This window comes from Lepidochelys kempii, chromosome 8, assembly GCF_965140285.1.
Source record: "Lepidochelys kempii isolate rLepKem1 chromosome 8, rLepKem1.hap1, whole genome shotgun sequence".
Taxonomy (NCBI): domain Eukaryota; kingdom Metazoa; phylum Chordata; order Testudines; family Cheloniidae; genus Lepidochelys; species Lepidochelys kempii.
This window is the reverse complement of record NC_136387.1, coordinates 74,559,701-74,587,358: the sequence shown is the minus strand read 5'-3', so window position 1 is coordinate 74,587,358 and position 27,658 is coordinate 74,559,701. Positions and strand designations below refer to the sequence as shown.

At 44.0% G+C, this 27,658-nt stretch overlaps 1 protein-coding gene across 4 annotated transcripts in view; it reads right to left on the bottom strand.

Annotated features, from left to right (window-relative positions):
• Positions 1–24,751, bottom strand: part of EVI5 (ecotropic viral integration site 5) — a 135,503-nt gene extending 110,752 nt beyond the window's left edge. The window contains exon 1 of one of the 4 annotated variants that reach the window (XM_073357050.1): positions 24,552–24,751. The gene's annotated coding sequence lies outside the window, so the exon portion shown is untranslated. Of the gene's footprint in view, positions 1–24,496; positions 24,515–24,551 lie in introns of those variants that run through there. The other 3 variants (XM_073357053.1, XM_073357055.2, XM_073357042.1) reach the window with 3 other exon arrangements.
• Between the last annotated feature and the right edge of the window lie 2,907 nt (positions 24,752–27,658).

Sequence of the window (27,658 nt, the reverse complement as noted above, 5' to 3'; positions counted from 1 at the left end):
ACTTATGAACTTCATTTTGTTGCCAGTTGGGCTAATATTAAAGGGAATCTTACATGTAAACAGTGATCTACTGAATGATCATATTTCATTGCAAAGTTCACTAGCTGCAGAAATTGCTGAACCCAAGAGTACAGTCTAGCGGCTAGAGAATTGAACTGAAGAACTGAAAAACTGAAGACCCACATTCAATGCTCAACTCTTACTGCAGCTTTGGACAAGTCACTTAATTTCAATGTGCCTCAATTTAAAATGAGGATAATGTTTACCCAGCTTTTGTAAGACACAGAGATCCTGATATGAAAGGTGAAGTGCAACAAAACTCTTACAGAACACACAAAACTAGGCAAACCAGTTTATGAAAACAGCATAATGTAGCCCCATGATTTTTCCAGATTACCTTTTTTACCATCTTCACATGCATTCTGCAGCAATTAAATACCTAGTATCTTAAGGCTCTCATGTATAAATAAATGGTATCATTCCAGAAATTGATTTATTACTTTACGATGTCTAGTAACAAGACTTGCAAAGAACATTACTAGCAAAATATACAAATTAGAAAACATTGATGCTCAAAGCATATTAGAATTGGCAGCATAGAATTAAAATTTGATTTTAATTTCAGATTCATTTTCACAAGGATATTATTGTACTTGTCTACATCAATGACAGCTTTACCTATTTAGACCCTAGAGGCTCCACCTAGCGAGGCAGAGTTAAACTGCATTCTCTTAATGCTTTATAACTTGAATCAACACCACACACAAATAGTTGAATTCATTCTCTGAACTTTAAAGCTGGACCCTCTTGTAGGGCTTTGTTAGCACTAATTTTAGGTCCATATTTATGCTTACAAAACCAAAATAGCTAATGGAATTGTAAGAGTCTTCTGCACTTTTATCATGTTTCCATTTTCTTCTGTGCTTTTATGTATTTATCTTATGTTATAGCTTATTTCTATAAATGGAAACTATTCAAGGAAGGTTTTTACTGCTTACTGTTTTGCCATTTCACCTCAATGAAAACTCATTAAAGAATGTAATCTGGAAGAAAACCATTTAATAACAAAGTCAAGACCTTATATATAGTTTTTCATATCTGTAGCAAAACATGAGAACAAGAATAATGATAGCATGGATCTGAACTTAAAATATTGCTTTCCCCTAAGGAAGAAAAACTGGCCAGCCCTGGAGACATGGTAAAAATGGTTTCAAGTGATCTTAGCCCAGTATGGAAATGGGTATCTGTCACAACTCACATCACACTGCCAAAGCTGTGCTTACTAACTCAGGACTTAGAAATCATGCAGAAGGAACAGGCAGAGCGTAAATAAGCGTGCTAAGTGCCTGCCAGATAATGGCTAGCTCACACAGTGTGGTGAGTTTTCATTCTGTAAAATGTAACATGATCAGCAACAAGAAATGAGATTAAAAAGAGAAAAATCAACAAACGTTCTTTTGTGAAAGCAGGACTCCAAGAAAAGGCATATATGCCTGGCATTTTTGTAAATCCTAGAGAGGATGAGTGGAACTGCCTCACTCGTCCTATCTTTTTTGTAGGAAAAATGGTCTGAAGAGGAAAGTGGTTCCTTCGTATATACCCTACTGCTGCCCCTCCAGGGAAACTCATTAATAGGCTCATTCACCTGCACATCTACCAATGTGATATATGCCATCATGTGCCAGCAATGCCCCTCTGCCATGTACATTGGTCAAACTGGACAGTCTCTACGTAAAAGAATAAATGGACACAAATCAGACGTCAAGAATTATATCATTCAAAAACCAGTTGGAGAACACTTCAATCCCTCTGGTCACTCAATTACAGACCTAAAAGTGGCAATTCTTCAACAAAAAAACTTCAAAAACAGACTCCAACGAGAGACTGCTGAATTGGAATTAATTTGCAAACTGGATACAATTAACTTAGGCTTGAATAGAGACTGGGAACGGATGAGTCATTACACAAAGTAAAACTATTTCCCCATGTTTATCCCCCACCTCCCCACCCCCCCACTGTTCCTCAGAGGTTCTTGTCAACTGCTGGAAATAGCCCACCTTGATTAGCACTACAAAAAGCTTCCCCCCCCCCCGCTCCTCCCCCCGGCTCTCCTGCTGGTAATAGCTCACCTTAAGTGACCACTCTGGTTACAGTGTGTATGGTAACACCCATTGTTTCATGTTCTCTATGTATATAAATCTCCCCACTGTATTTTCCACTGAATGCATCCGATGCAGTGAGCTGTAGCTCACGAAAGCTTATGCTCAAATAAATTTGTTAGTCTCTAAGGTGCCACAAGTACTCCTTTTCTCTTTGCAAATACAAACTAACACGGCTGCTACTCTGAAACCTGTCATTAATAGGCCTGTGGCCCATGTATGGTATGGGTGTATGCTGCAGATTAATTCTACATTTTCCTTCAGTCATATTTCAAAAACTATAGCCAATATATTATTCTCATCTTTTCTCTTCCTTCTCACCTGCCCTTCTTTGGACCTCCCAGTCTGACGTTATATCCCTGGATGGCAAAGGAGCCAAAACTGGAGTCCAATGCAGAATGAATGCAGGAAACAAGAATTGCCCACTCTCCAAGTAATCCATCTATGTAGGTTCTTATATTGGAACTTCTGCTATTTATCTGAGCACCTAAGGTTTGAGCTTATCCTCTATCTACTCCTGGGAGAATTCTGCACCACTGCGCTTGTGCAGAATTCATGTCCCCTGCAGATTTCTTTGCTTCCCAGAAGAAAAATTACTTTGATAAGGAAGCTGCAAGAGAACCACTTCCTAGCTGTTCAGGTACATTGTTTCAGATACCCGGAGCAGCCAGTGGAGAGGTAAATCACTGCAGGGCTGGGGACACCATAGCCAGTGGCTCCTACCCTGACCCAGGATCAGCTGCTAATTTTGGCTGGGCTGAAGGGAAAGGAGCGGACTTCCTCTTCTCCTGCAAGGAATGGCTGAGGCTGTGTCAGACCCAGTCCCAGAAATCTCCCACAGCTGCAGGAAGCTCACCATCCTCCCCTGCTTCCTGACCCCATCACTCCTCAACTGCAGGTGGAAGAGGTCACTGTATAGAGAGTTGCTTCCCCATCCACCCAACTCCCATACCCAGATGCCCCCTGCCAAGCCTCACCCCATACACCCAGAACCTCCCAGTCCTCCATACCTGAACCCCAATCCACTGAACCTCAACCCCTATATCTAGATCTGCCCTGCACCCAGACCCTCTTCTTCCAGATCCCCACCCGTGCACCCAGACCACCCCCCACTGAGCTCCCTGCACTCAAACCCCCACACTGACGAGGCCCACCCCACTGCATCACTCTGAGCCCCCACATCCAGACCCCCACACCACTGACCCCCAACTAGTTAAACCCAGACCTCCAGCCCACCAAGCCCCACTCCCCAGCACCCAGATCCCCCTGCTGAGACCCCACACCTAGACACCTCCACTGAGCCCCAATCACCTTCACCTGGAAGCCCAGTTGCACGGACAATGGGACTCTGCAGGGAACTCCCCCCCACAAGCCTCTGTGCATCCAGATCTCTCTACACGTAGAGCCCCCACTGAGCTGCCTGCACCCAGATTGTCCCACACAGAATCCTCTCACCCCACACCTGGATCCCTCCATACTGAGCCCCTCCACACTTGGATCCTGCCTGCCCCACACCTAGTGCACCTGGCACAGAGGGGCAGAGCTCCAGATTTTTCTGGGGCAGGCCCAGGCCTTGTGCTGTGTCAGGGTCGGGTGCAGCCTCACCACCAAGTCTGTGACCCGGGGTGGTGGGTCGAGATGCTGCAGGGTGATCTTCCACCTCTGTGCAGCCAGTGGCCTGTGCTCCCCACTGTCATGCTGGAGCTTCTGCATTTATTTATTGACCAATAAAAACTTGCAGAATTTATAATTTTTTGGCAAAGATTTTTTAAATTTTTTGGAGAACATCCTCAGGAGATCTTAGAGATCAACCAAGCCCTAGAGAACTGAAGTGTGGCTTAGAGGAAGTGTTGGGGTTCTTGAAGTAAAAGACCAGAACTAAAGCTCCAACGCTGGAAGGGAAGTATTGGCTAAGCTACCTATCAACAGGAAAGAAGTCTGAGCTTTGCTGGACTGTATTACTCAGTAGGAGATAGGCACCTTAGTTCTGAAATTCCTGCAGCTTGCTCTGGAGAAGCTTGTTAGCAAGACTCCAAGGGAAAGTGTCTCTAAAAAGAGTCACAAAGCCTGTATACTAACTTGAGTCAAATGCTGGGAATTTGTGACCTGAAGAAGATCTCTGTGTAAGCTCAAAAGCTCATCTTTCACCAACAGAAGATGGTCTAATGAAAGATACTACGTCACCACCCTTGTCTCAGGAATGTGCCTGTCAGGTTAAGCTGCTAAAGCACATAAGCTCACTTATATAACCTGTCATGATGTGACTTTATTGTTGGATTTGAGCCTCATTTTATGTGTAATATTGAGAGGGAAGATTTGCTGAATACCATGAAGCAGCAGGAGATGGCGATTTGAGGTCTTACCCAAATTGGAGGAATGTATGTTGTTAAGGTGGGTAAAAACAAGGTGTTCAGAAGCTCTCCTACAGAGTGCTATGAATCCCTACTTTCACGAGCAAAACTCTTTCAAAAAGCGTGAGCAGCTCCTGCCAAGCCCTGCAAGATCTCCAAAGGCATAAGTACCGAGATGCAGGTAGTAGGGCACATATGGGAATAGTGAGGTCCTAATTTAAGCTTGAGAAAAGATTCAAACTGATTTACCACATGACATTCTCATAAGCAAATGAGGGAAATGTGGTGTAGATGAAGTTACTATAAGGCGCATGCACAACTGGTTTAAAAACAGTACTCCAAGGGTATGTCTACACTACGAAAGTAGGTCAGGTCAATAGTATAGAAGTCAATTTTTAGAAATCTATTTTATACAGTCGATTGCGTATGTCCACACTAAGCACATTAGTTGGCAGAGTGCATCCTCACTACCATGGCTAGCATCAACTTATGGTACACTGTGTGTAGCTATCCCACAGTTCCCGCAGTCTCCGCCGCCCACTGGAATTCTGGGTTAAGGTCCCAATGCCTGATGGGACAAAAACATTGTCATGGGTGGTTTTTGGTACATGTCGACAGTCGCCCCTCCCTCTGTGAAAGCAACGGCAGACAATCGTTTTGCACCTTTTTTCCCCGCGCAGATGCCATACCACAGCAAGCATGCAGCCCGCTCAGCTCAGCTCACTGACACTGCTACTGTTGTGTCCTGGGTGCTGCTGGCAGCAGACGGAGCAATAGGTCTGCTAACCATCATCATCCACCGCTTCCGCTGCAAGTGCAGAATGATGGTAGAATGTGCATTTGGACTTCTAAAAGCACGCTGGCGCAGTTTACTGACTCGCTTAGACCTCAGCGAAACCAATATTCCCATTGTTATTGCTGCTTGCTGTGCGCTCCACAATACCTGTGAGAGTAAGGGGGGGGCGTTTATGGCAGGGTGGGAGGTTGAGGCAAATCGCCTGCCACTGGTTACGCGCAGCCAGACACCAGGGCGATTAGGAGAGCACAGTAGGGCATACTGCGCATCAGAGAAGCTTTGAAAACCAGTTTCATGATTTGGCCCAGATGCCCAAGAACGTGGGGGGGCCCTCCAGGCACCCAATCACCCCACCCCAGAGGGCTGCCCAAGCAACAGAAGGCTGGCATTCAATAAGTTTTGAAGTGCAGTGTGGCCTTGTCCTTCCCTCCTCCCCTCATCCACCACCCCACCCAGTGCTTCCCTCCTCCCCTACCCCTCCCAGGCTACCTTGCGAGTTTTCCCCCTATTAATGTAATGAATTAATAAAGAATGCATGATTTTGAAACAATGACTTTATTGCCTCTGAAAGCAGTGATCGAAGAGGGGAGGTCGGTTGACTTACAGGGAAGTAGAGTCAACCAAGTGGGCGGGTTTCCATCAAGGAGAAACAAACAGAACTGTCATACCATAGCCTGTCCAGTCTTGAAACCGGTTTTCAAAGCTTCTCTGCTGTGCAGGGCGCCCAGCTGTTCTCTCCTAATCGCCTGGTGTCTGGCTGTGCATAATCAACCACCAGGCTATTTGTCTCAACCTCCCACCCCACCATAAATGTCTCCCCCTTACTCTCACAGATATTCTGGAGCACACAGCAAGCAGCAACAACAATGGAAATATTGGTTTCACTGAGGTCTAACCTAGTCAGTAAACTGCGCCAGCAAACTTTTAAACATCCAAAGGCACATTCTACCACCATTCTGCACTTGTTTAGCCTATAGTTGAACAGCTCCTTGCTACTGTCCAGGGTGCCTGTGTATGGCTTCATGAGCCATGGCATTAAGGGGTAGACTGGGTCCCCAAGGATAACTATTGGCATTTCAACATCCCCAATGGTAGTTTTCTGGTCTGGGAAGTAAGTTCCTTCCTGCAGCTGTTCAAACAGACATGAGTTCTGTTAGACATGAGTTCCCCCACTAGATAACATGTCAAACATGAGTGCTGTTTGAAACACTGTTAAAGTGTTAAAGTGTACAGAACTTTTAGTGCACACGAACAGGGTCTACGTGGCCAATTAATATGCAACATTAGTTCACTTTAGAAGTCACACCCCCACAAAATACATTACCCCACTACGTAGACAAGCTCTTACCGCTCCAACTGTGTAATACACGAGTTCAGTTTTAAAAACAAGATGAGTTTAACAGTCTGGCTACATTTCTGAAGGAAGTCAACTGTTTTGCTGTTCCCCAGTTCAGAAATATTCTTTTAATCAAGGCAGAATTCAGCCCATAATACTTAAAACTATCAGAAAACAAAATGAATGCCACTGATGAACCGCAAAGGACAACCTGTTCATTCATCAAAGTTGTTGCTGACTACAAGCCTTGGAGATAGAGTATGGATTACTATACATTTTGAAGGAATATAGGAGAAAGGTTTTATTTATATAGTCATTATATGAATAAGACCACAACTCAGGTTAACCAAGCTAAAATTACAAGAAGTACTAACCTTCATATTCTCAGACCTCAGGACATAACATGCTCACTTGCAGGAGTTCTGAAAAATAACCACTATATTAAAGTAACATTCAGTTAAGCATGCAATGGGATGAAATATCCTTTCAAGCATCTGGTTTTAGCCATTTAAAATACAGGGCACGAGAATAGATTGCCATACCAAAACAGAACAATGCTTATACAGTTTGATAAAGCAATTTTATGAACTAAACAAAGTTTAAAAAGAAATATGATCGTATGAGAGAAATATCTAGGCTTCATATGTTAATAAACTTGCCTCCAAGAAATTACTACCTATCTATTGTGCAGCACCAGCCGACAACATTTTGGCACCAGAGGTGGGGAGCTCAAATGACGCTCCCGCCCCCTTGCTTGGGCCAAAACTTTGAAAGGTCTCAATTCTACTTTCTTCCTGTTCTACTCCTCTCATGGTACTGCTCTGCTACCTATCCCAATAAAGGAGAACTAAACTTAAAATGCCTTGTTCAAAAATTTTAAGTAACACTTAACTTTCAAACACCTGAACAGCAAGTGTAACTTTTCTTGTCTGCATAGTAAACACTGGCATTTTTATCTGTTTGAATAATCAAAGTGGTGCTTTCCGTGCCTTCTTGGTTGCAAAGACTTGATCTGCTTCCTGCTGAAGGTCCACAGTCTGGGCCAGCTCATGCTCTATTGAGATGGTTGCAAGGCTGACCAGCCTCTCCTGTGTCATTGTGGAACGTAGATGTGTTTTTATTAACTTCAGCTTGGAGAAGCTGCATTCTCCACTGGCAACTGTTACAGGAAGTGTTAGAAGTATGCGCAGAGCAACAAAAGCATTTGGAAAGAGGGTGGTCATCTTATGTGTGCACATATATTCCAGAACAGCCTTTGGAGTTGATCCTGCTGAAATGTATCTTGAAAGGGCTTTCAGTTCATCACCTAAATCACTCACATCAATATCACGCATGTCATCATGTGTCACGGTCTCCAGTGCCCTCCATTGCTGGTGTAGGTCTTCTTCAGGTATAGTGAGAAGTTAAGGAATACAATACAACATCCCAAATATACTGCTGTGTTCCCTGAGCTGCATGAAATGTTCAACTGACTGTATTGCACAATCTAGAATCTGGTTAAAGAATTCAACTTTGAATTGTGTTTGGGGTCTCATATGGGACTATCCCGTGCCTCGTAATCAAAATGTCTTCTTCTTCGGTGACTCTTGTATTCTTGAATGGGTGGGAAAATAGCTTCAGTGTGAAGTTCCTCTGCCAACTTCTGTGCACTCTTCAGAACATTTTGAAATCCCTCATCTGACCGGTAAGACTGTAGGTATGACTTTGCTTTGTCCAGTTGTTCCATTGCTCCAGATATATCAAGGTCAACACCTTGGAATCTCTTGCTTACAACAATTATTTCAAACAGTATGTCATGCCACAACACTAAGCCACACAGAAATTGGAAGTTATGCATATTTCTGGTGATTCCATTTCCCTCTGCCACTGTTCTCCCATGAACAGTTTCTATCATAGCATTATCCTCCATAATGGCAACTATGGCATCATCTATCTTCCCAATTTGGTGTTTGATAGGTTTTATCGCCTCCACTCGACCTTCCCATCATGTGGCACTCAGTGGTTTCAGTGTCAGAGAGGATGTTCCCAGATGTTGCTTCGAAATTTGCCATCGATGAGTTGATGCAGAGAAAAATACATAGATGTTTTGAATTACATTAAAAAACTCAGCAGCCTCAATAGAAGCTGATGCTGCATCACTGAGCACCAAGTTCAATGAATGAGAACTGCATGGGACAAAAAAAAACAGCTCAAGGGTTTAACTCTCGGATCTGTGTCTGCACTCCCCTGTTCTTTCCTCTCATGCTGGCACCATTATCGTAGCCCTGACCTCTCATGTCAGCTATTGCAATTCCTGTATCTTCCAGCTTTTTAAGAAGCACATTTGTCGTACCAGCTCCTGTAGTATCATCAATGTCAATAAATTCTAGAAAATACTCTGACAGTCACCATTGCAGGGACATTTTCACTAGGTTCTGTTGTTGTTACAAAACTCACCATTAAAGTCATTTATTCCATATGGCTGATGTCAGGTGTGCAGTCCAGAACAACAGAGTAATATCTTGCTGACTTCACATCTGCCACAATCTTCTGTTTGACTTTTGTTGCCAGTAACTGTATGATCTCATTTTGAATGTTTTTTCCAAGGTAGTGGTGTGTGTACATTCCTTGGGTGGCGACTCTTCTTAGATGCTCCTGGAGTACAGCATCAAATTCAGCTATCAGCCCACAATTTTAAGGAAGTTACCATTGTTTGGCACATACAGCTGATCTGAAGTGCCACGCAGTGCTAGGTTTTGGGTAGCAAGCATTCTCACAATGGCAATGAGCCTTTTCAGAACATTTTGCCAGTAGACAGACTCTGATGCAATCTTCTCTTGATGCTGATCATCTATGGTGGCCTTTAACCTTAGTCTCATCTCAAGCTCTTTCCACCTATGGAATGCTCTCTGGTGATTTGCTGCCTTCTCATGGCATGTGAGATTTCTAGCCAGATGTTTCCAGTCCTCCAGTCCTGTAGAACACAATGTGGCTGTTTCAGGGTTCCTTCCCCACTCTGAACTCTAGGGTACAGATGTGGGGACCCACATGAAAGATCCCCTAAGCTTATTCTTTCCAGCTTAGGTTAAAAACTTCCCAAAGGTACAAACTTTGCCTTGTCCTTGAACAGTATGCTGCCACCACCAAGTGTTTTAAACAAAGAACGGGGAAAAGAGACCGCTTGGAGACATCTTCCCCCCAAATATCCCTCCCCCAAGCCCTACACACCCCCTTTCCTGGGGAGGCTTGAGAATAATATCCTAACCAATATGTTACAAAATCATCAAAGCCCCAAACCCCTCGATCTTGGAACAATGGAAAAATCAGTCAGGTTCTTAAAAGAAGGATTTTATTTAATAAAAAAAGGTAAAAATCATCTCTGTAAAATCAGGATGAAAAATACTTTACAGGGTATTCAGATTCAAAACACATAGGATCCCCCTCTGGGCAAAACCTTAAAGTGACAGAAAACAGGAATAAACCTCCCTCCTACCACGGAAAATTCACATAAAACCAAAGAAACTAATCCGCCTTTCCTGGCCTCTCTCAGTCCCAAGAGAGAACAACCATGTAAACAAAGAGCACAAACAAAAGCCTTCCCCACTCCCACCCCACAAGGTTTGAAAGTATGTTATCCCCTTATTTGTCCTTTGGGTCAGCTGCCAGCCAGGTTAGCTGAGCTTCTTAACCCTTTACAGGTAACAGGATGTTGTCTCTGGCCAGGAGGGATTTTATAGCACTGTATATAGAAAGGTGGTTACCCTTCCCTTTATATTTATGACAGGCTGGAACATTAGACTGGAAGAGTTTGCAACCAAAACAGTATTCAGCATTCTGGGTTTCTGAGTACATAAAAGGGAAGAAGGAGGATCCTGGGAACTACAGGCCAGTCAGCCTCACCTCAGTCCCCAGAAAAATCATGGAGCAGGTCCTCAAGGAATCAATCCTGAAGCACTTACATGAGAGGAAAGTGATCAGGAACAGCCAGCATGGATTCACCAAGGGAAAGTCATGCTTGACTAATCTAATCGCCTTCTATGATGAGATTACTGGTTCTGTGGATGAAGAGAAAGCAGTGGATGTATTGTTTCTTGACTTTAGCAAAGCTTTTGACAGTCTCCCACAGTATTCTTATCAGCAAGTTAAAGAAGTATGGGCTGGATGAATGCACTATAAGGTGGATAGAAAGTTGGCTAGATCGTTGGGCTCAACGGGTAGTGATTAATGGCTCCATGTCTAGATGGCAGCCGGTATCAAGTGGAGTGCCCCAAGGGTCGGTCCTTCATAAATGATCTGGAGGATGGTGTGGATTGCACTCTCAGCAAATTTGCAGATGATACTAAACTAGGAGGAGTGGTAGATACGGTGGCAGGTAGGGATAGGATACAGAGGGACCTAGACAAATTGGAGGATTGGGCCAAAAGAAATCTGATGAGGTTCAACAAGGATAAGTGCAGAGTCCTGCACTTAGGACAGAAGAATCCAATGCACAGCTACAGACTAGGGACCAAATGGCTAGGCAGCAGTTCTGTGGAAAAGGACCTAGGGGTGACCGGGGACGAGAAGCTGGATATGAGTCAACAGTGTGCCCTTGTTGCCAAGAAGGCCAATGGCATTTTGGGATGCATAAGTAGGGGCATAGCGAGCAGATTGAGGGACGTGATCGTTCCCTTCTATTCGACATTGATGAGGCCTCATCTGGAGTACTGTGTCCAGTTTTGGGCCCCACACTACAAAAAGGATGTGGAAAAATTGGAGAGAGTCCAGCGAAGGGCAACAAAAATGATTAGGGGTCTGGAACACATGACTTATGAGGAGAGACTGAGGGAACTGGGATTATTTAGTCTGCGGAAGAGAAGAATGAGAGGGGATTTGATAGCTGCTTTCAACTACCTGAAAGGTGGTTCCAGGGAGGATGGTTCTAGACTATTCTCAGTGGTAGAAGTGACAAGACAAGGAGTAATGGTCTCAAGTTGCAGTGGGGGAGGTTTAGGTTGGATATTAGGAAAAACTTTTTCACTAGGAGGGTGGTGAAATACTGGAATGCGTTACCTCGGGAGGTGGTAGAATCCCCTTCCTTAGAAGTTTTTAAGGTCAGGCTTGACAAAGTCCTGGCTGGGACGATTTAATTGGGGATTGGTCCTGCTTTGAGCATGGGTTGGACTAGATGACCTCCTGAGGTCCCTTCCAACCCTGATATTCTATGATTCTATGAAACAATGGCCTCTCCACTTTGTCACCATTGGGGATTTCATGCCAGTTGGATGGAAATTTCTATTTTCATTGTCTTTGGGGAACATGAAGTTTTTCACTTGCTGTGGCCCATGCAGTACAAGGAAGTCCCCCAGGCTACCGCTCCAGTGTCCTGGATTATCAGTGGACAGTGTCCACAATCCTGGATCATCTAGACTTAAGGAACTAAACTCAGCAGCAGCTGTTTCTTGCATCTCCACCACACTCTTCTCTGACCTACACTTTTCTTCAGGAATGTGCATGGTTCCATCCATTTGAGAAGGAGATATGGATGCTGCAGTAGCTGCCAGGTCACCTGCACTCTAACTGGAAGATCAGGCATCTCCTCACCACTCACATCCTCACTGGGCCAGAAGTCTCACCGTGAACATTTTTGTTTCTGTATCTCAGGAGAGCTCCGTCCTGCTTAGATAGAAAAGCTTCCTTTGCTTTCTTTCTTTTTCTGACTGCTGCCCCAGAGGGGAGTTGTCTTCTTTCACTCATGACTACTGTCTGTGCCAGCTATAGTGGCTCTCAACACTCAGTTGAAGGGGACAAATAAGCAGGCTGGTAGCAGGGCCTGAGGGAGGGAAGATATCAGCATCTTAAAGGCCTAACTGGCTACTACTTCTTCAGTTGACTGCCTGTTCTCCTCAAGTGGGTTCAGGGAAGCAGCAGGAAACAGGAAGCTCCCTGAGAAGCTGGTGTTAATCAGTCCAGGCTCTTGGGGGTGCCAGAGAAGTACATAAGAGGCTCCTCCTCCTCTCTCCCCCCCTGCAGGTCCTGCTGCTTTCTGTTATTCCCTCTCACCTTTTCTCCTGCCTGCCTGTTAGGTCTCTTGTGCCTTCCTTCCTCCAGCCCAGCACTCCACCATCTCTGTGCATCTAGAGCAGAGAGAATACATATCCACCAGCAGCAGAAACAATTTTCTACACTCTGGGTTCTAGTGGCACCCCCCCGCCCTGACAGTCTGGCACCTGAGGCAGCCACCTCAGTTTGCCTCATGGTAAGGCCAGCCCTGCTATTGTGTTTCTAATGGTAAGTGAAGGGTCATGAGTGATTCCATTCCTGACTATTTCTAGCAATTATTATCACAGAATTACAGAATGAAAAAGATTTTTAAAAGAAGATAAAATAGTGTCATTCAAATATTGTAGCAGAAAAAAGTATTCTGTTAGATAAAGATTTAACTTAATTTTTTAAGGATTAAAATTAATGTGGTGGTGTGTAGTTCTAGTTTTGTAGCAATCTGTACTCAACTTCTCACTTGGGGGGGGATGTTTTGTTTTGGTTTTTTATTATTTAAGATTAATGGATCAGAGCTTGCTTTACGCAATTTTAATGAACTGAAAAACATCCCTAGATTATTTACTGTGTGTAAGTGCTATTATTGACTGTGCTATTACAGATTTATTATGTTGTTAAAAGTTAATGTTGTAATTGCTTCCGTTTTCCTGAAGCTAAAATGGACCAATGGTGTTAGTAATTCAAAGAGACCTAAGAGAGTTCTAAACATCAGGATGATAGGCACATGTCTGGCAACAAACCTAACCAGGAGACAAAAAATTAAAGGGACTGTAATACAGGGGAGCACATATTAAAAAAAAAAAAACAAAGAGGGGATGCATTTCTCACAGTTTGTGTGCATACATCATAACACACTTATTACAGATAAAATCCACCCCCCAAAAAAAACCTTTGTTAAGATGAAGTTATGGTTAAGAAAAAAATATATCTGCTACTTAAGGATAGCAAGTTTTTGAGTATACTGAAGCTTAAAAAAATGGGAAAGAAAAACATTCAAAATGAGGTTTCAGAGTTGTAGCGATGTTAGTCTGTATCAGCAAAAAGAACAAGGAGTTCTTGTGATACCTTAGAGACTAAAAATTTGGGCATAGGCTTTGGTGGGCTATGACCCACTTCGTCAAATGCATGGAGTGACAATACAGTAGGCATGTATAAATATACAGCACACAAAAAGATGGGAGTTGCCTTACCAAGTGTGTGGGGTCAGTGCTAACGAGGCCAATTCAATCAAGGTGGATGTGGCCTATTTCCAACAGTTGACAAGAAGGGGTGCTAGCACCTTGATTGAATTAGCCTTGTTAGCACTGACCCTCCCACCCCCACCACTTGGTAAGGCAACTCCCATCTTTTCATGTGCTATATATTAACCCCTGCCTACGGTATTTTCACTCCATGCATCTGATGAAATGGGTCATAGCCCATGAAAGCTTATGCCCAAATAAATTTGTTAGTCTCTAAGATGCCACAATTACTCCTTGTTCTTTTTATTCAAAACTAGGAAATTCCAGTTCTGATCTCCACTGCCTCTTCTCCTTGTCTAATCTTGACTTGGAGACTCATTGCTGAAGAGAGATTATAGGGGGTTCTGCCCTCCTTACTTCCTCCTCCTCATTGCCTCACCGAGAGCCACCACTGTATAACTGAAAAGTACAGTGAGAAATTCTCTGTCTCTGTCTTTCTGCAGCTGCTCAGAAACATCCCCACTGGCCCACCACCCCAAGTGAGTGAGACAAACTGAGTTGTTGAGCAAAGGTGGCTTTTTGTGTGTGTGCGCATGTGAGAGGAGATAAACACCACAATTGCCCAGAGATTTCATAGAATATCTTTCGGCAGTTTTGCACCTGAGATGACAAACGCTGAAAACTTGTTTCCAGAAGAATCCACACAGTTCTAAAGCAGTGCAAATACCATTTGTAACAGATACAGGAATGATTCTGTCTCTCTCTTTCCAATTCTCCAGTTACTAAAACTTAAGTAGCTGTACAAGTTTCAACCCTAACTTCTATTCAGATGAGCAGGTTTTAGACACTATGTATGGTCTTCAGTAGGAAAAAGGTGTATTCTTAATATGATTTGGCAGGTCCAGGGCAAATCTAGGACTCCTCCATTAGCATTTAACTGGAGCTGCTAGCTCATGTGAAAACTACAAATTGCCTTGTGTTCACTATGATTTTACCAATTGGCTCCAACTCCATAGTGCTCCAGGGCTGGAACACCCAGGGAAAAAAATAGTGGGTGCTCAGCACCCACCAGCAGACCCACCAATCAACTCCTCCCCATCGTTTCCTGCTCACCACTGATCAGCTGTTCAGTGATGGGCAGGAGGTGCTGGGGAAGAGTGGGGGCAGAAAGAGGCAGAGTGAGGGTGGGGCACACTCAGAGGAGAGGATGGAACAGGGCTGGAAGGGGCAGGGTGGGGGTGGGGCAGGAGAAGGTAGGGTGAGGGCTTGGGGGGGGAATGGTAGGACTTGGGGCAGAGTGGGGGTTGAGGGGTACCCCCAGTGCCTCTGATTTTACCTTGTTAGTTAACTCGAGTTAAGATCCATGAGGCAGAACTCTATTTCACACACAAAACAGCAAGAACTTCTGTTCCACTTGCCTTTAAGTTATCTAGTGGGGGACAGTTCAAGAACACCACTTCAAACAGACATGAGTTCCTGAAGATGTGAGCGTCATGCACCTTTCCTGGCCATCCCACATTGATGTCGGTGAAACATCCCTTGTGATCCACCAGTGCTTACAGCACCATTGAAAAGTACGCTTTGTGGTTTATGTACTGGCTGCCAAGGTGGTCCGGTCCCAAGATAAGGATATGAGTTCCATCTATCACCCCACCAGAGTTAGGGAACCCCATTGCAGCAAAGCCACTCACTATGACCTGCACATTTCCCAGAGTCACTACCCTTGATAGCAGCAGCTCAGTGATTGCGTTGGCTACTTGGATCACAGCAGCTCTCCATTTTTTAGTGTAACTGTCTAGTTGACCAAGCCAGTGACGTGCTGCAGACATGCTCCTGTCTGGAACGCCCAGGAGGGATTGAATCTCCTGGGTCTGGGGAGAGAAAAGGCTGTACAGGCACAGTTTCAATCCTGCCACGGACATGGCAGCTACAAGCAGATTGCCAATGCAGGAGAAGGGCTACAACAGGGACCAGCAGCAGTGCTGTGTGAAAGCCAAGGAGCTGCAGCAGACATAACAGAACAGAAGTCCCCACAGTAGACTTCCCCACTCCAAATTGATTCCCGACTGACCGGTAGCTGTCTGGCATTGCAAGCTTCCAGAGCACTATTGCCACTTGCTTCTCAACTGCAAGGGCTGCTCTCATCTTGGTATTCTTGCGCTTCAGGGCAGGGGAAAGCAAGTCACAAAGTCCCATGAAAATGCCCTTACGCATGTGAAAGTTTCACAGCCACGGGGAATCATCCCAGACCTGCAACACTATGCGGTCCCACCAGTCTGTACTTGTTTCCAGGGCCCAGAATCAGCATTCCACGGCATGAACCTGCCCCATTACCACCATGATGTCCAAATTGCCAGGGCCCGTTCTTTGAGAGAAGTCTGTGTCCATGTCCTCATCACTATCATGATCGTGCTGTGGTCACCTCCTTGCCTGCTTTTGCAGGTTCTGCACATACTGCAGGATAATGTGTGAGGTGTTTGCAATACTCACAACAGCAGTGGTGATCTGAGCGGGCTCCATGCTTGTATGCTATGGCATCTGCAGGAGAGCAGAGTTGCAGCAGAAGCAGTGGATGACGACGGATGCCACAGATATTTATACAGAACAACGAGAGGACTGCGAGGTGGATTCATGGCACCAGGAGAGCAGAGTTGCAGCGGAAGCGGTGTAGGACGTTGGTTAGCACCACGCACATTTCCCAAGGAAGAACACAAGTACCTGGGAGCACATGACGGACAACATGGAGAAATTTGCTATTGAGACAAAAGTGGCAGAGCAAAGTTGCAGGGGAAGCGGTGGATGACTACAATGGTTAGCAGTCCTGCTGCACCGTCTGCTGACAGCAGTATGGTGTCTGCACGGAAAAAAGGTGCAAAACGATTGTCTGCCATTGCTTTCATGGAGGGAGGGGTGACTGACAACATGTACCCAAAACCACCCGCGACAATGTCTTTGCCCCTTCAGGCATTGGGAGCTCAACCCAGAATTCCAATGGGCAACGGAGACTGTGGGAACTGTGGATAGCTATCCACAGTACAACGTGCCGAAAGTCGATGCTAGCCACGGGACTATGGATGCACTCCACCGACTTAAAGCACTTAGCGGGGACATATGCAATTGACTGTATAAAATCGATTTTTAAAACTCTACTTCTAGAAGATTGACCTAATTTCGTAGTGTAGATATACCCCAAGACTTAAACTGCATATCACAATCCATAGGCTGAAATCAAAACTCTTACTACCCTACTGCTAAAGTGTGTATGTTTTGCTTCAAAAGTAGAGTGAATTCTACTACCTATCTAGAGGAAAGCCAACAGTTTATTCACCAAGAGCAGCGCCGATTTAAAATATAGGTTATGCGTCAGTAGCCTGACCACAGTGCAGGCTGACATACATTCAGACCTTAGGTCGTTTTGTAATGCACTATAATTTAAAATGTACCTACTAATACATTTACAATATTCATGACCTACCTCCACAAGCATTTTCAGTACAACTATTAGGAGAAAATGCCTGCTTTGAGGTTAATACAACACCTGTGTTGCTGTATGAAAATCTTACCCTGGTCCCACTGAAGTCCATGACCAAGTTCCCAAACACTTCAAATAGGAGCAGAGCACCTAATGAAGGAAATTAATGTTTTGGCCATTTGATTAAGTGAACAATGAAGATTGTTTTTAAATGAAGCCACAGAGGCCTACTCATATTCCAACACTGAAATGTCATTCATTTTTATAAGAGTCATTTGGCCAGTGAATTTTTTGTACTCATTTTGGAAGAAGAATTTATTCCATCTATTCTAGGAACCCACAAAAAGAGTCATTAGTGGAGAATAGCAAGAAAGATCTCAGGGAGACAGTAAAGCTGATTTATGATATTTTTGGTGTAGAGCTGCCTTTTTAAAAAGTTACTTAAACAAAGCCCCAATATCCAGGCCACACAGCCTATAAATTCTCGAATACAAAACTCAATTTGCATAATCTATAGGAGACTACCTTTAAAAAATTTTTAAAAACCTGCTACGTCTTATTTGTTTTCCAGAGCTAAAAAAGGATCATGGCTTCCCACATTCTTAAAACTAAAGTAACATGAGGAAGAACATTAGAACTAATTTTTTTTTAAGTCAAATTCACAAAATTCAAAATTAAAGTCACTTAATTCTGGATTTCCATTCCTCAGAGTACTCTTATTCAAGTCCCCTCATAGCCCCATCATTCTCTATATATCCTCCAGGGAAGGTAGATGTCTTTAACAAGCATCACAACTTGAACATGCATTAAATGCAATATGTTTTACAAAAACAAAGATCATATTAAGCTACTTCTGCCATGCCATCTTACCAAATAAAAAATTCAAGAGCCTTTCCACAACCTGAGACAATAGCAATCCATTTTTAGAAGACTTATCCCTATACACTGAAGAAAAATGCCGCAAATATAATTACTTTCAGCTGGTATTTATGCTATGCTATTTTATAACACTTAGAATAACTGATCAAACATCTATTAGGACATTGCCAAATGAGTATCAAATTATCACCCTGATTCACACACTGCCGTCGGACATTGTCCAGTAGGCCATATTTAAAATATTCAGGAGTTTTAAAAATGTATATGAATTTAAACTCTGGTAATTTCATTTTAGAATCACTAGCAGATCTTGTGGTAGAGTCCATTGTATTTAACCATCATCCAAATACTTCCATTCACTTTTCTGAAAAAGTTTTAACTGTGCAAATAAGATACAGGCAACAAAAAGATTAGATGAGAAAAATGCAGATTTTAATAAGAAAAGTGATCAGAAATGGCTCACGTGCACTGGGCAAGCAGAAATGTTCACAACTTATGTGATGTCTTGATTGTTTTCCAAATTAAAACCAGTTTGCACAGATTGGGAACTATTACATAGATTAAATAACTTCACTGGAATCAGTCTGTGGCAGAGCCAGAAACAGTATGCAGAATGAAATTGACTCCTAGTCTGATGCCTTAACCACAAAAGTATACCCAGTGCTCCAGTGGAAAGGACTATCACAAGAGATCACACAAAGTGGTTAGATTTTAAAGAGGAACGAATAGTCAACATTTGCAGCTATGCAAACCAAAACAATACAAGGGTATTCAAACCTCATTAGGAGCATAACATGATCAGCTGCAAGCACCAGGAAGAAACACCCCCCTTTTATATGGAGGCTAGGCACAAGAAGATAGGCACTTCATAAGATCCCGTCTGAAATATCAGGTAAAGGCCACTGCTAGATAAAGAACCTCTGTGTGAGCAAACTGTCTGTTCCAGTATAATATTGGTTAAGTTTTCCTGGATGAAGCGTCAAAACCTCTTCAGTATTTAGGCAGTTTATACAAGCTGGACATCCAAGTAACATCATGGCTCAAACAGGATAGCTCAGTGGTTTGAGCATTGGCCTGCTAAACTTAGCGTTGTGAGTTCAATCCTTGAGGGGGGCCATTTAGGGATCTGGGGCAAAAATTGGGGATTGGTCCTGCTTTGAGCAGGCGGTTGGACTAGATGACCTCCTGAGGTCCCTTCCAACCCTGATATTCTATGATTCTATGATTCATACATTGACAGAATATTTTACAGTGAGGCCGCAACTTACAGGAGAGCAGGTTTAGACAGGAGGAAAAAAACTTCCTCAATATCGATTTGACACTGGAACCAATGCTGAGAGCAGCCACTGAGACATCAAGAAAAACGTTTTAAAAGATATTAGGTAACAGTTATACAAGGAATTACCTTGCTAGACATTGGACTTCACCTAAAATATCCCTTCTCCCTTCCAGTTGTAGCTTCTGAAAACGAAATACGTATGCATATGAAATACAGTCACCAGACAGCATGGATTTGTCAAGAACAAATCATGTCAAACCAACCTGATAGCTTTCTCTGACAGGGTAACAAGCCTTATGAATAAGGGGGAAGCATAAGATGTGGTATATGATTTTTGGAAGGCTTTTGATACTGTCTCACATGACCTTATAAACAAACTAGGGAAATATAACCTAGATGGAGCTACTATAAGGTGGGTGCATAACTGGTTGGAAAGTCGTTTCCAGAGTAGTTATCAGTGGTTCACAGTCCTGCTGGAAGGACATAACAAGTGGGGTCCCACAGGGATCAGTTCTGGGGTCTGGTTCTGTTCAATGTCTTCATCAATGATTTAGATAATGGCAGAGAGAGTACACTATTAAGTTTGCAGATGATACCAAGCCGGGAGGGCTTGCAAGTTCTTTGGAGGATAGGATTAAAATTCAAAATGATCTGGACAAACTGGAGAAATGGTCTGAAGCAAACAGGATGAAATTAAATAAGGACAAATGAAAGTACTCCACTTAGGGGGGAACAATCAGTTGCACACATACAAAATGGGAAATGACTGCCTAGGAATGAGTACTGTGGAAAGGGATCTGGGGGTCATAGTGGATCACAAGCTAAATAGGAGTCAACAGTGTAACACGGTTGCATAAAATAGCAAACATTCTAGGATGTATTAGCAGGAATATTGTATGCAAGACACGAGAAGTAATTCTTCCGCTCTACTCCACGCTGATTAGGCCTCAACTGGAGTATTGTGTCCCATTCTGGACGCTACATTTCAGGAAAGATGTGGACAAATTGGAGAAAGTCCAGAGAGCAGCAACAAAAATGATTAAAGGTCTAGAAAACATGACCTATGAGGGAAGATTGAAAAAATTGGGTTTGTTTAGTCTGGAGAAGAGAAGACAGAGGGAACATAACAGTTTTCAAGTACATAAAAGTCTGTTACAAGGAGGAGGAAGAAAAATTGTTCTTAACCTCTGAGGATAGGACAAGAAGCAATGGGCTTAAATTGCAATTAGGGCGGGTTAGAGTGGACATTAGGAAAAACTTCCTAACTGTCAGAATGGTTAAGCACTGGAATAAATTGCCTAGAGAGGTGGTTCTAGAGAATCTCCATCATTGGGGATTTTTAAGAGCAGGTTAGACAAACACCTGTCAGGGATGGTGTAGCTCAGTGGTCTCCAAAGTGGGGTGCGCAAGACCATATGTGGGGGTGCATGGCAGAAGTAGTGCTGCCGAAGAGGTGCTGCCGGCACGCCGGCAGCAGCTCGGCACTCCCCGCGCCGTCTTCTTGGCGGCACGCCGGCAGCAGCTCGGCACTCCCCGCGCCGTCTTCTTGGCGGCACGCCGGCAGCAGCTCGGCACTCCCCGCGCCGTCTTCTTGGCGGCACCTCTTTTTTTTTTTGGCAATTCCCCAGAGCTGGCCCTGGGGGTGCGCAATTCAAAAAGTTTGAGGACCCCTGGTCTAGATAGTACATGGTCCTGCCTTGAGCGCAGGGGCTGGACTAGATGACATCTTGAGGTCCCTTCCAGTTCTATGATTCACTCAAGCTTCCCCATACATTGTGCCAATACACTTTAGTCCCAACTTCCGTTACCCCTTCTATCCCATTTAACATTCTTCCAAAAAGACAGCAAGTTTAGCATTATTTTGTCCTGTAGCCAACATCCACAAGAGCCTATGAGGAAACCATACTAGCTTTTCACCGTCAACTAAATCAACATTTACAAACAAATAAACCTATAAATAGGCAAGAAATGCATTAACTCAGTGTGCCATCTATAAGCCAGAGGGCTACATGTTCTCAGTTTGTGAACAGTAGCCTAACAATTATATTTTTCATTGCTATTTACTTCAGGAAAAGTTAAGATTGGGCTATTAATTTTGGCTATGTTGTACATAAGAGATACTGTTTTACCAGGCCTTCAAGAAGTAGGTGAATTAGAGTGGAATCAAGAGAGATATTTATTATAGGCTATTTCAGTAAGGAGGGGTTATAATTTATTAATTTACGACTTGTTATTCTTAGAGTACATATGCAAGAGCATTTAAAAAAATAAATGAGCATTTTAAGTGTGAAACTTCTAAGAAAAAAATCTTTACATAAAATCTGGAGGACTATTAACAATTAGTAAACTGAAGAAACAAGTACAGAACACCCATTTTACAACTGAAGACTATAAAATGGGAAGAAAGTAGAGAACAAGCAACATGTAATAAAAATTTATTTAAAAAATTTAAATAAGATTGTTTTGAATTTCTTTAAATCCTGACTTTATATCTCTGCACCAGCAGGACAGAATCTCACTTCCTGGAGAGGGAAGCGTTTCAGGGAAAAATCCCATTGTAGGGGGGTTTCCTCCCAGCTTCATTTTGCTACCAGTCTATTTACAACCATTATTAATTGGATGATGACTGTAAGCAACTGATACTTTGTGTTAAGTGGTAAACATAAGTCACTATTTTTGTCTCTTCTCTACTCCTCTGGACCACAGGCATCTTTCCCCTGTCTCCTCTCTACACTTCCCCCATTTCAACCTTTCAATTTTTCCCACCACTGTCTGCTTCCTGCTCAAACACATTAAGATTTCCAACACCAGGCAGCACAGTCTCATGCCACCTAGTCCCCTGTTCATGCCCCTCCAACTCCACTGGCTCCATCATACCTCCTTCCAGATTCCTCCCCCCCCTACATTTCCCCCAACAACCCATAGTCTTGATCTGTATACATGAAAAACCAATCTGTAAAAGCACAACAAAGGCTGTAACTGCAGAGAGCAGAAAGGGTAAATAAAATATGGCACTTTAAGGGGCACATTCCTTGGCAGAGCATTTCTCTAGCACACCCCAATAGATTAGTGAATGAAATCCCAGGCTCTCTTTATTCTACCCCAAATCTTCTCCTCCCCTTTCCTCCCCCACCTCCTGTCAACAGATATGTCACAAAGAAAAATAGTCAACTTCCAAAGTGGCAGTATATAGTCCTTACATTTCCTCGTTCATTCTTGCTTCATGATTCCTTGGATAAACTCAAGTGGAAAATGTTTGGCCTGTATCTTTCCTTCTCACACCCTATCAACGTTCCACTGGCTCAGTTTAATAATGCTGTTTTAATGAGGTCTATGAACCCCTTCCCGCATCTAACTGAGAGCATCACAGGCGGTATTTATTCCTACTATGGATTTTACCTTCTACATTAGCCTTCCACTCACATACCTTGAACCATTTTGGAGATAAGAGTCATAACACCTGAATTTTTGAAGAGTGATCATCTACATTTTCAGAACAACAAGACTTCAAGTGTTTAATCAAGCTTCTTTTGGGGAATAACTATCCTAGGATTTCTTTAAGTATATAAATGTTGGTAAGTTGTGGGATTGGAAATTGAGATAATGGCAAATCAGTTTCAAGTTTAACTAGGAAGCAGCTAGGGTGACCAGATAGCAAGGGTGAAAAATCGGGACAGAGGGTGGGAGGTAATTGATATCTATATAAGACAAAGCCCCAAATATCGGGACTCCCTATAAAATCAGGACATCTGGTCAGAAGCAGCTCCCTCTGTTTCATAAGAAAGAAAAGCAGGAATTATATGCAACTCAACAAATATGATGACAGAAGTACAAGTTGAAATACAGAAAAAAAAGTCGCTAAGGACTCTACACTGACCAACCACATTAGGAGACTTCTAAATTTTCAGTTTTTAATCCATATTACATAACGAAAACAGTACAGACCATGTTTGAAGACAAGAATTTATAATGAATGAAATATTTCAAGAACCAAAGAAAAGGTGTGGAAGAGTGAAACTCCCAAACCTTTTTGGTTTAATATGTCAACTCCATTTTATCAAGATAAGTTACACTCTCTAGATAAGACCATCAAGATCACTTTTGGACAAAAGGTGAAAGCTCTTTTTAGGTCACCTCTAAAGAAGGTTGACATTTTCATGTGGGTGCTATTTTATTGTGAGGCTAGAAGCTAGCCGCTTCCATCTACTTAAATCACCACAATCCACCACCCGTAAAGAGCACTAAATCCAAACAAATTGAAACCATACCAGCAGTTACTTCACACCCCAAAACAAGATGAACGTGTAACAGCAGAATATGTTGTGATTATGCCGCAGTGGAACCTCCTCCTTGCATGACTGAAGGAGGCGTCACTGTGATGAAGTCCTGGTGCTATCCTAGAGCATCCTTCCCCTTGGGCTCTCTTCAGTGGGGCTGGGACAGAGCGTTCACACAGGGTCGGAGCAGGGCTGATATTTCTCGCCGTCAGGAAAAAGGACTCAAGTACCCGATAGATTTTGTAGGAGAATCCAAATCAACCCCAGTAGAGAGAAAGCCTCACCGCCACCTCCTCCCCCCAGCCCAGGGAAGCTCCATCGGGTCACTCGGGGGCTGCCCCGCAGCGGGTTCACAGCCTGAAACCGAGACAGCCGCTCCCAGCCCCACACGGGGCAAACCCCAACTCGCCGCAGTAGCCACCGCCGCCCACGTTCCGGAGACGGCAGGGCGAGCAGAGGCTGCTCCTTCGGCGCTCGCAGGGAGGCGGAGCTCCTGGCTCCGCAGACTGAGCCGCCGGGAACCCCAGCTCCAGCGCTGGCCGAGGCCAGGGGACAATCCGGCCCGGCCCCCGGGGGGCAGGAAGGGAGAAGCGAGGGGGGCGGCTCGCGGCTGGAAGCCGGAAGGGAGCGCGGAACCGGGGAGGGCAGGTCCCTGTCACTCCTCCCCGGCCCGGCGCCCCCCGGGCTCTCCTCTCGGGGATCCCCGTAGCCTGCGGAGCGCGCCTAGGCCCGGCGGCTGGGTACGTACCCGCCCCGGCCGGCTGTACCCGCTGCGCGGGGCCAGGGTCTCGCCCGCCCCTCACCTTGGAAGCGTTGGCCGCGGGGCCGGAGTGCGAACATCGGCTTCCCGTGCAGCCCGGCCCGCAGCCGCCGCCGCCTCGGAGCGCCTCACCCGGCCTGTCCCGCTGCCTTGCCCCTGAGCTCGCCGCGCCCCTCCGGCCCCAGGCAACCGGGCCACGTCCCTCCAAGAGCCCGGCGCGCAGGCGCACACTCTCCGCCCAGGCCGCCGCCAGGGAGCCACCGGCGGCGGCGGGGACACTTCTCTCCCTCCGCCCCCCCGCGCCGCAGAGCGCTCCGGCCTCCCCAACTCAGAGCAGGGGGCGGGAGCCGAGCCACCCGCCAGGGCCTGGGGTCAGCACCCCCTGCCAGGGCCTGGGGTCAGCACCCCCTGCCAGGGCCTGGGGTCAGCACCCCCTGCAGGAGAGGGTCGCCTGCCGGGGGGAGGGGCTGAAAGGGAAAAGGGCCAGGCGTCCCCGAAGGTCAGGAGGATGGAGCCTTACATGGGGGGGGAGTTGGACCCACACAACCAGGAGGAACAAGGGGAGCTGAGACTTGAGATCACTGCACGGCTCCCTTTGAGGAGTCCTCTCAGGGCAGCAGCCACTGCCCCCAGCCCCATCTCCCACCCATGGCCAGCCTGTTGGGTGGCAGAGGTTGGAAGAGAGGCACTGGCTCCAACTCAGTGGCTGAAAGGGAGGAGAATGGCACAAAAATGTGGTTCATGTTGCATATTCCTGTGATTTTCCCTGATTCCAATGCCAGTTCTCTGGTTTTGTTAAGTAGTGGCTATTCTAAGCTTATTGAAACCAGCTATCATTTGGTTTAGACACAGACTAGGAGCAGCCCTTGTTTGAATCCACCAACCACCCATGCACAAACAGCATTGCAGTGGTTATGGCCATCCCTGTACTCCCCAAAAAGGCTGTTCCCCCCCCCCGCAAGGTGGGCCTCAAACAGTAGTTGATGCCTTCACCATTTCTAAAACTTCCACTGGAATCATGCTAGAAACCACAGCCCTTGCAGAACATAGCTGCCACATTTCCCCTTATATAAAAGGCAGTATAGCCGGTTTGTCACACTTAGCCTAGTGCCATGTATATTTGATGCTATATATAACAATGCCTTTATTTTATGGTAGTACCCAAAGGCCTCATTCAACATTGAGTTGGTTATGCTAAATACAAATAGGCTCCAGAGGCCCTTGGTTTTAGACAGTGTACAAAACCAAGAGACAGTCTCTGCCCCAATTCTGCTAATGAAGGAGTCCCTTAAATTGTGAAAAGAAAAGGAGTACTTGTGGCACCTCAGAGACTAACCAATTTATTTGAGCATACGCTTTTGTGAGCTACAGCTCACTTCATCGGATGCATACTGTTATGCATCCGATGAAGTGAGCTGTAGCTCACGAAAGCTTATGCTCAAATAAATTGGTTAGTCTCTGAGGTGCCACAAGTACTCCTTTTCTTTTTGCGAATACAGACTAACACGGCTGTTACTCTGAAACCTTAAATTGTGCTAGGCACCATACAAATATAGAAAGCTTTCATTTTATTTCTAACAACTTCTCATACAAAGCACCACATGAAGCACCGTAAGCATTAAGGATGATCCTAGTTAGTCTGTATAAGTATGCTACAGAGTCAGACGGAATAGGTTGAAGAACAGCAACTAAAGGAAATATGCAGTTTAGTTTTAACTACAAAAGGAGTGTATACATTAATCAAAGACAGACCCTTAAAAAGGCAAAGGAATTGCTTCAAAAAAAATATTGTAAGATCATACCCTAGGTTGCTGCTATGACTTTCTACTCCATAAAGATTATTACAGCTGTGATTACAGCAAAGACAGGAGTCAAGGATAAAAGAGTAATTTATTGCACTAAGGATCCCCAGACATGGACCAGGGCCCCATAGTGCTAAGCCCTCTAGAAATACACACTAAAGAGATAGTTCCTGATCCAAAAAGCTTACAGTTTAAGCAATAATTACATTACTCAAACAGGTTTCCCTCCAGATATGGCCAAGGCATTTCCATCAAGGATTTGTGTACTTCTTTGTTCCACACAACATAAAATTGAAGAAAAACACTTTTAAATTCCAACACAAACTGAAGGTGTTGGAAAACTCAAATATAAACCCTTTCTAATTATAAGGCATTGCCTTCAGGGATCAGTTTTTTATTACAAAATGAAACATTTGTTTTTACCTGCTTGAAACCATGGCCTCTAGGAATAGTAGTCATCTTAGCAGCAAACATTTTAGATAGAGAGAAACTGAAGAAAAAGATTTGGCCTGAATTTATAGCTGACTTGAGGGGGTGTGGCAACTGACTCCACCTAGATCTACCCATGCAACTCCCTGCTGTTCTATTCATAAGGGGGATGTGGGTAATATTGAGACACTGTGGATGCAAAAAGACTCCACCTGAGGGGAAGGGAGGAAGTTAAGTTCTTTCTTGCTTGCTTGCTTGTTTGCGTAATGTTGGTGGGGATATTTTTAACTATAGATATTTATATTAAAATGTAAGACCCTGGTGAGAATTCTTATTAGAGAACAAGTATTTATTTAGACAGGCATACTATAAGAAGAAAAGAAATAAGTACTTTGCTATGATTGGTTTCTTCCTGGGAAAAGGAAAATAGGGTGGAATTTTGAACCCTCTAAAGTTCTAACCCAGACATGGTTAAACTATTTCTGGAATTAGCAAAATGTAGAGGCATAGTGCTGCCTACTTGATATTAGAAAATTATTGTGATTTTGAGAGTCACTTTTTTCTTTATTTTTCCTTTCATTAGTTGAGTAATTGTCACAACAAATACCAAGATAACTTCAGACCTAAATTATTTTGTTTTTATTTGTTTTGTGTATTGTGATTGGCTTGGGAAGTTTGTTTTTAATTTAAAATGTATGTTTGAATATATATTCAATTATCATTAAATATGCAGGAATAATTCCATAGTAAAGGATGAGTTGAGTTTTGCCTTTAAAGCAGGGATTCAACTTCTCTGAGTGGAAAAATAAAGCCTATCCTCCCAAAAATTACAGCAATTACTCTTTGAGTGCAAGATGAATTTTCTGAGAATTTACAAATGAAACTGTTTATTTACTTTAGGAATTAAGAATTGGTCCTT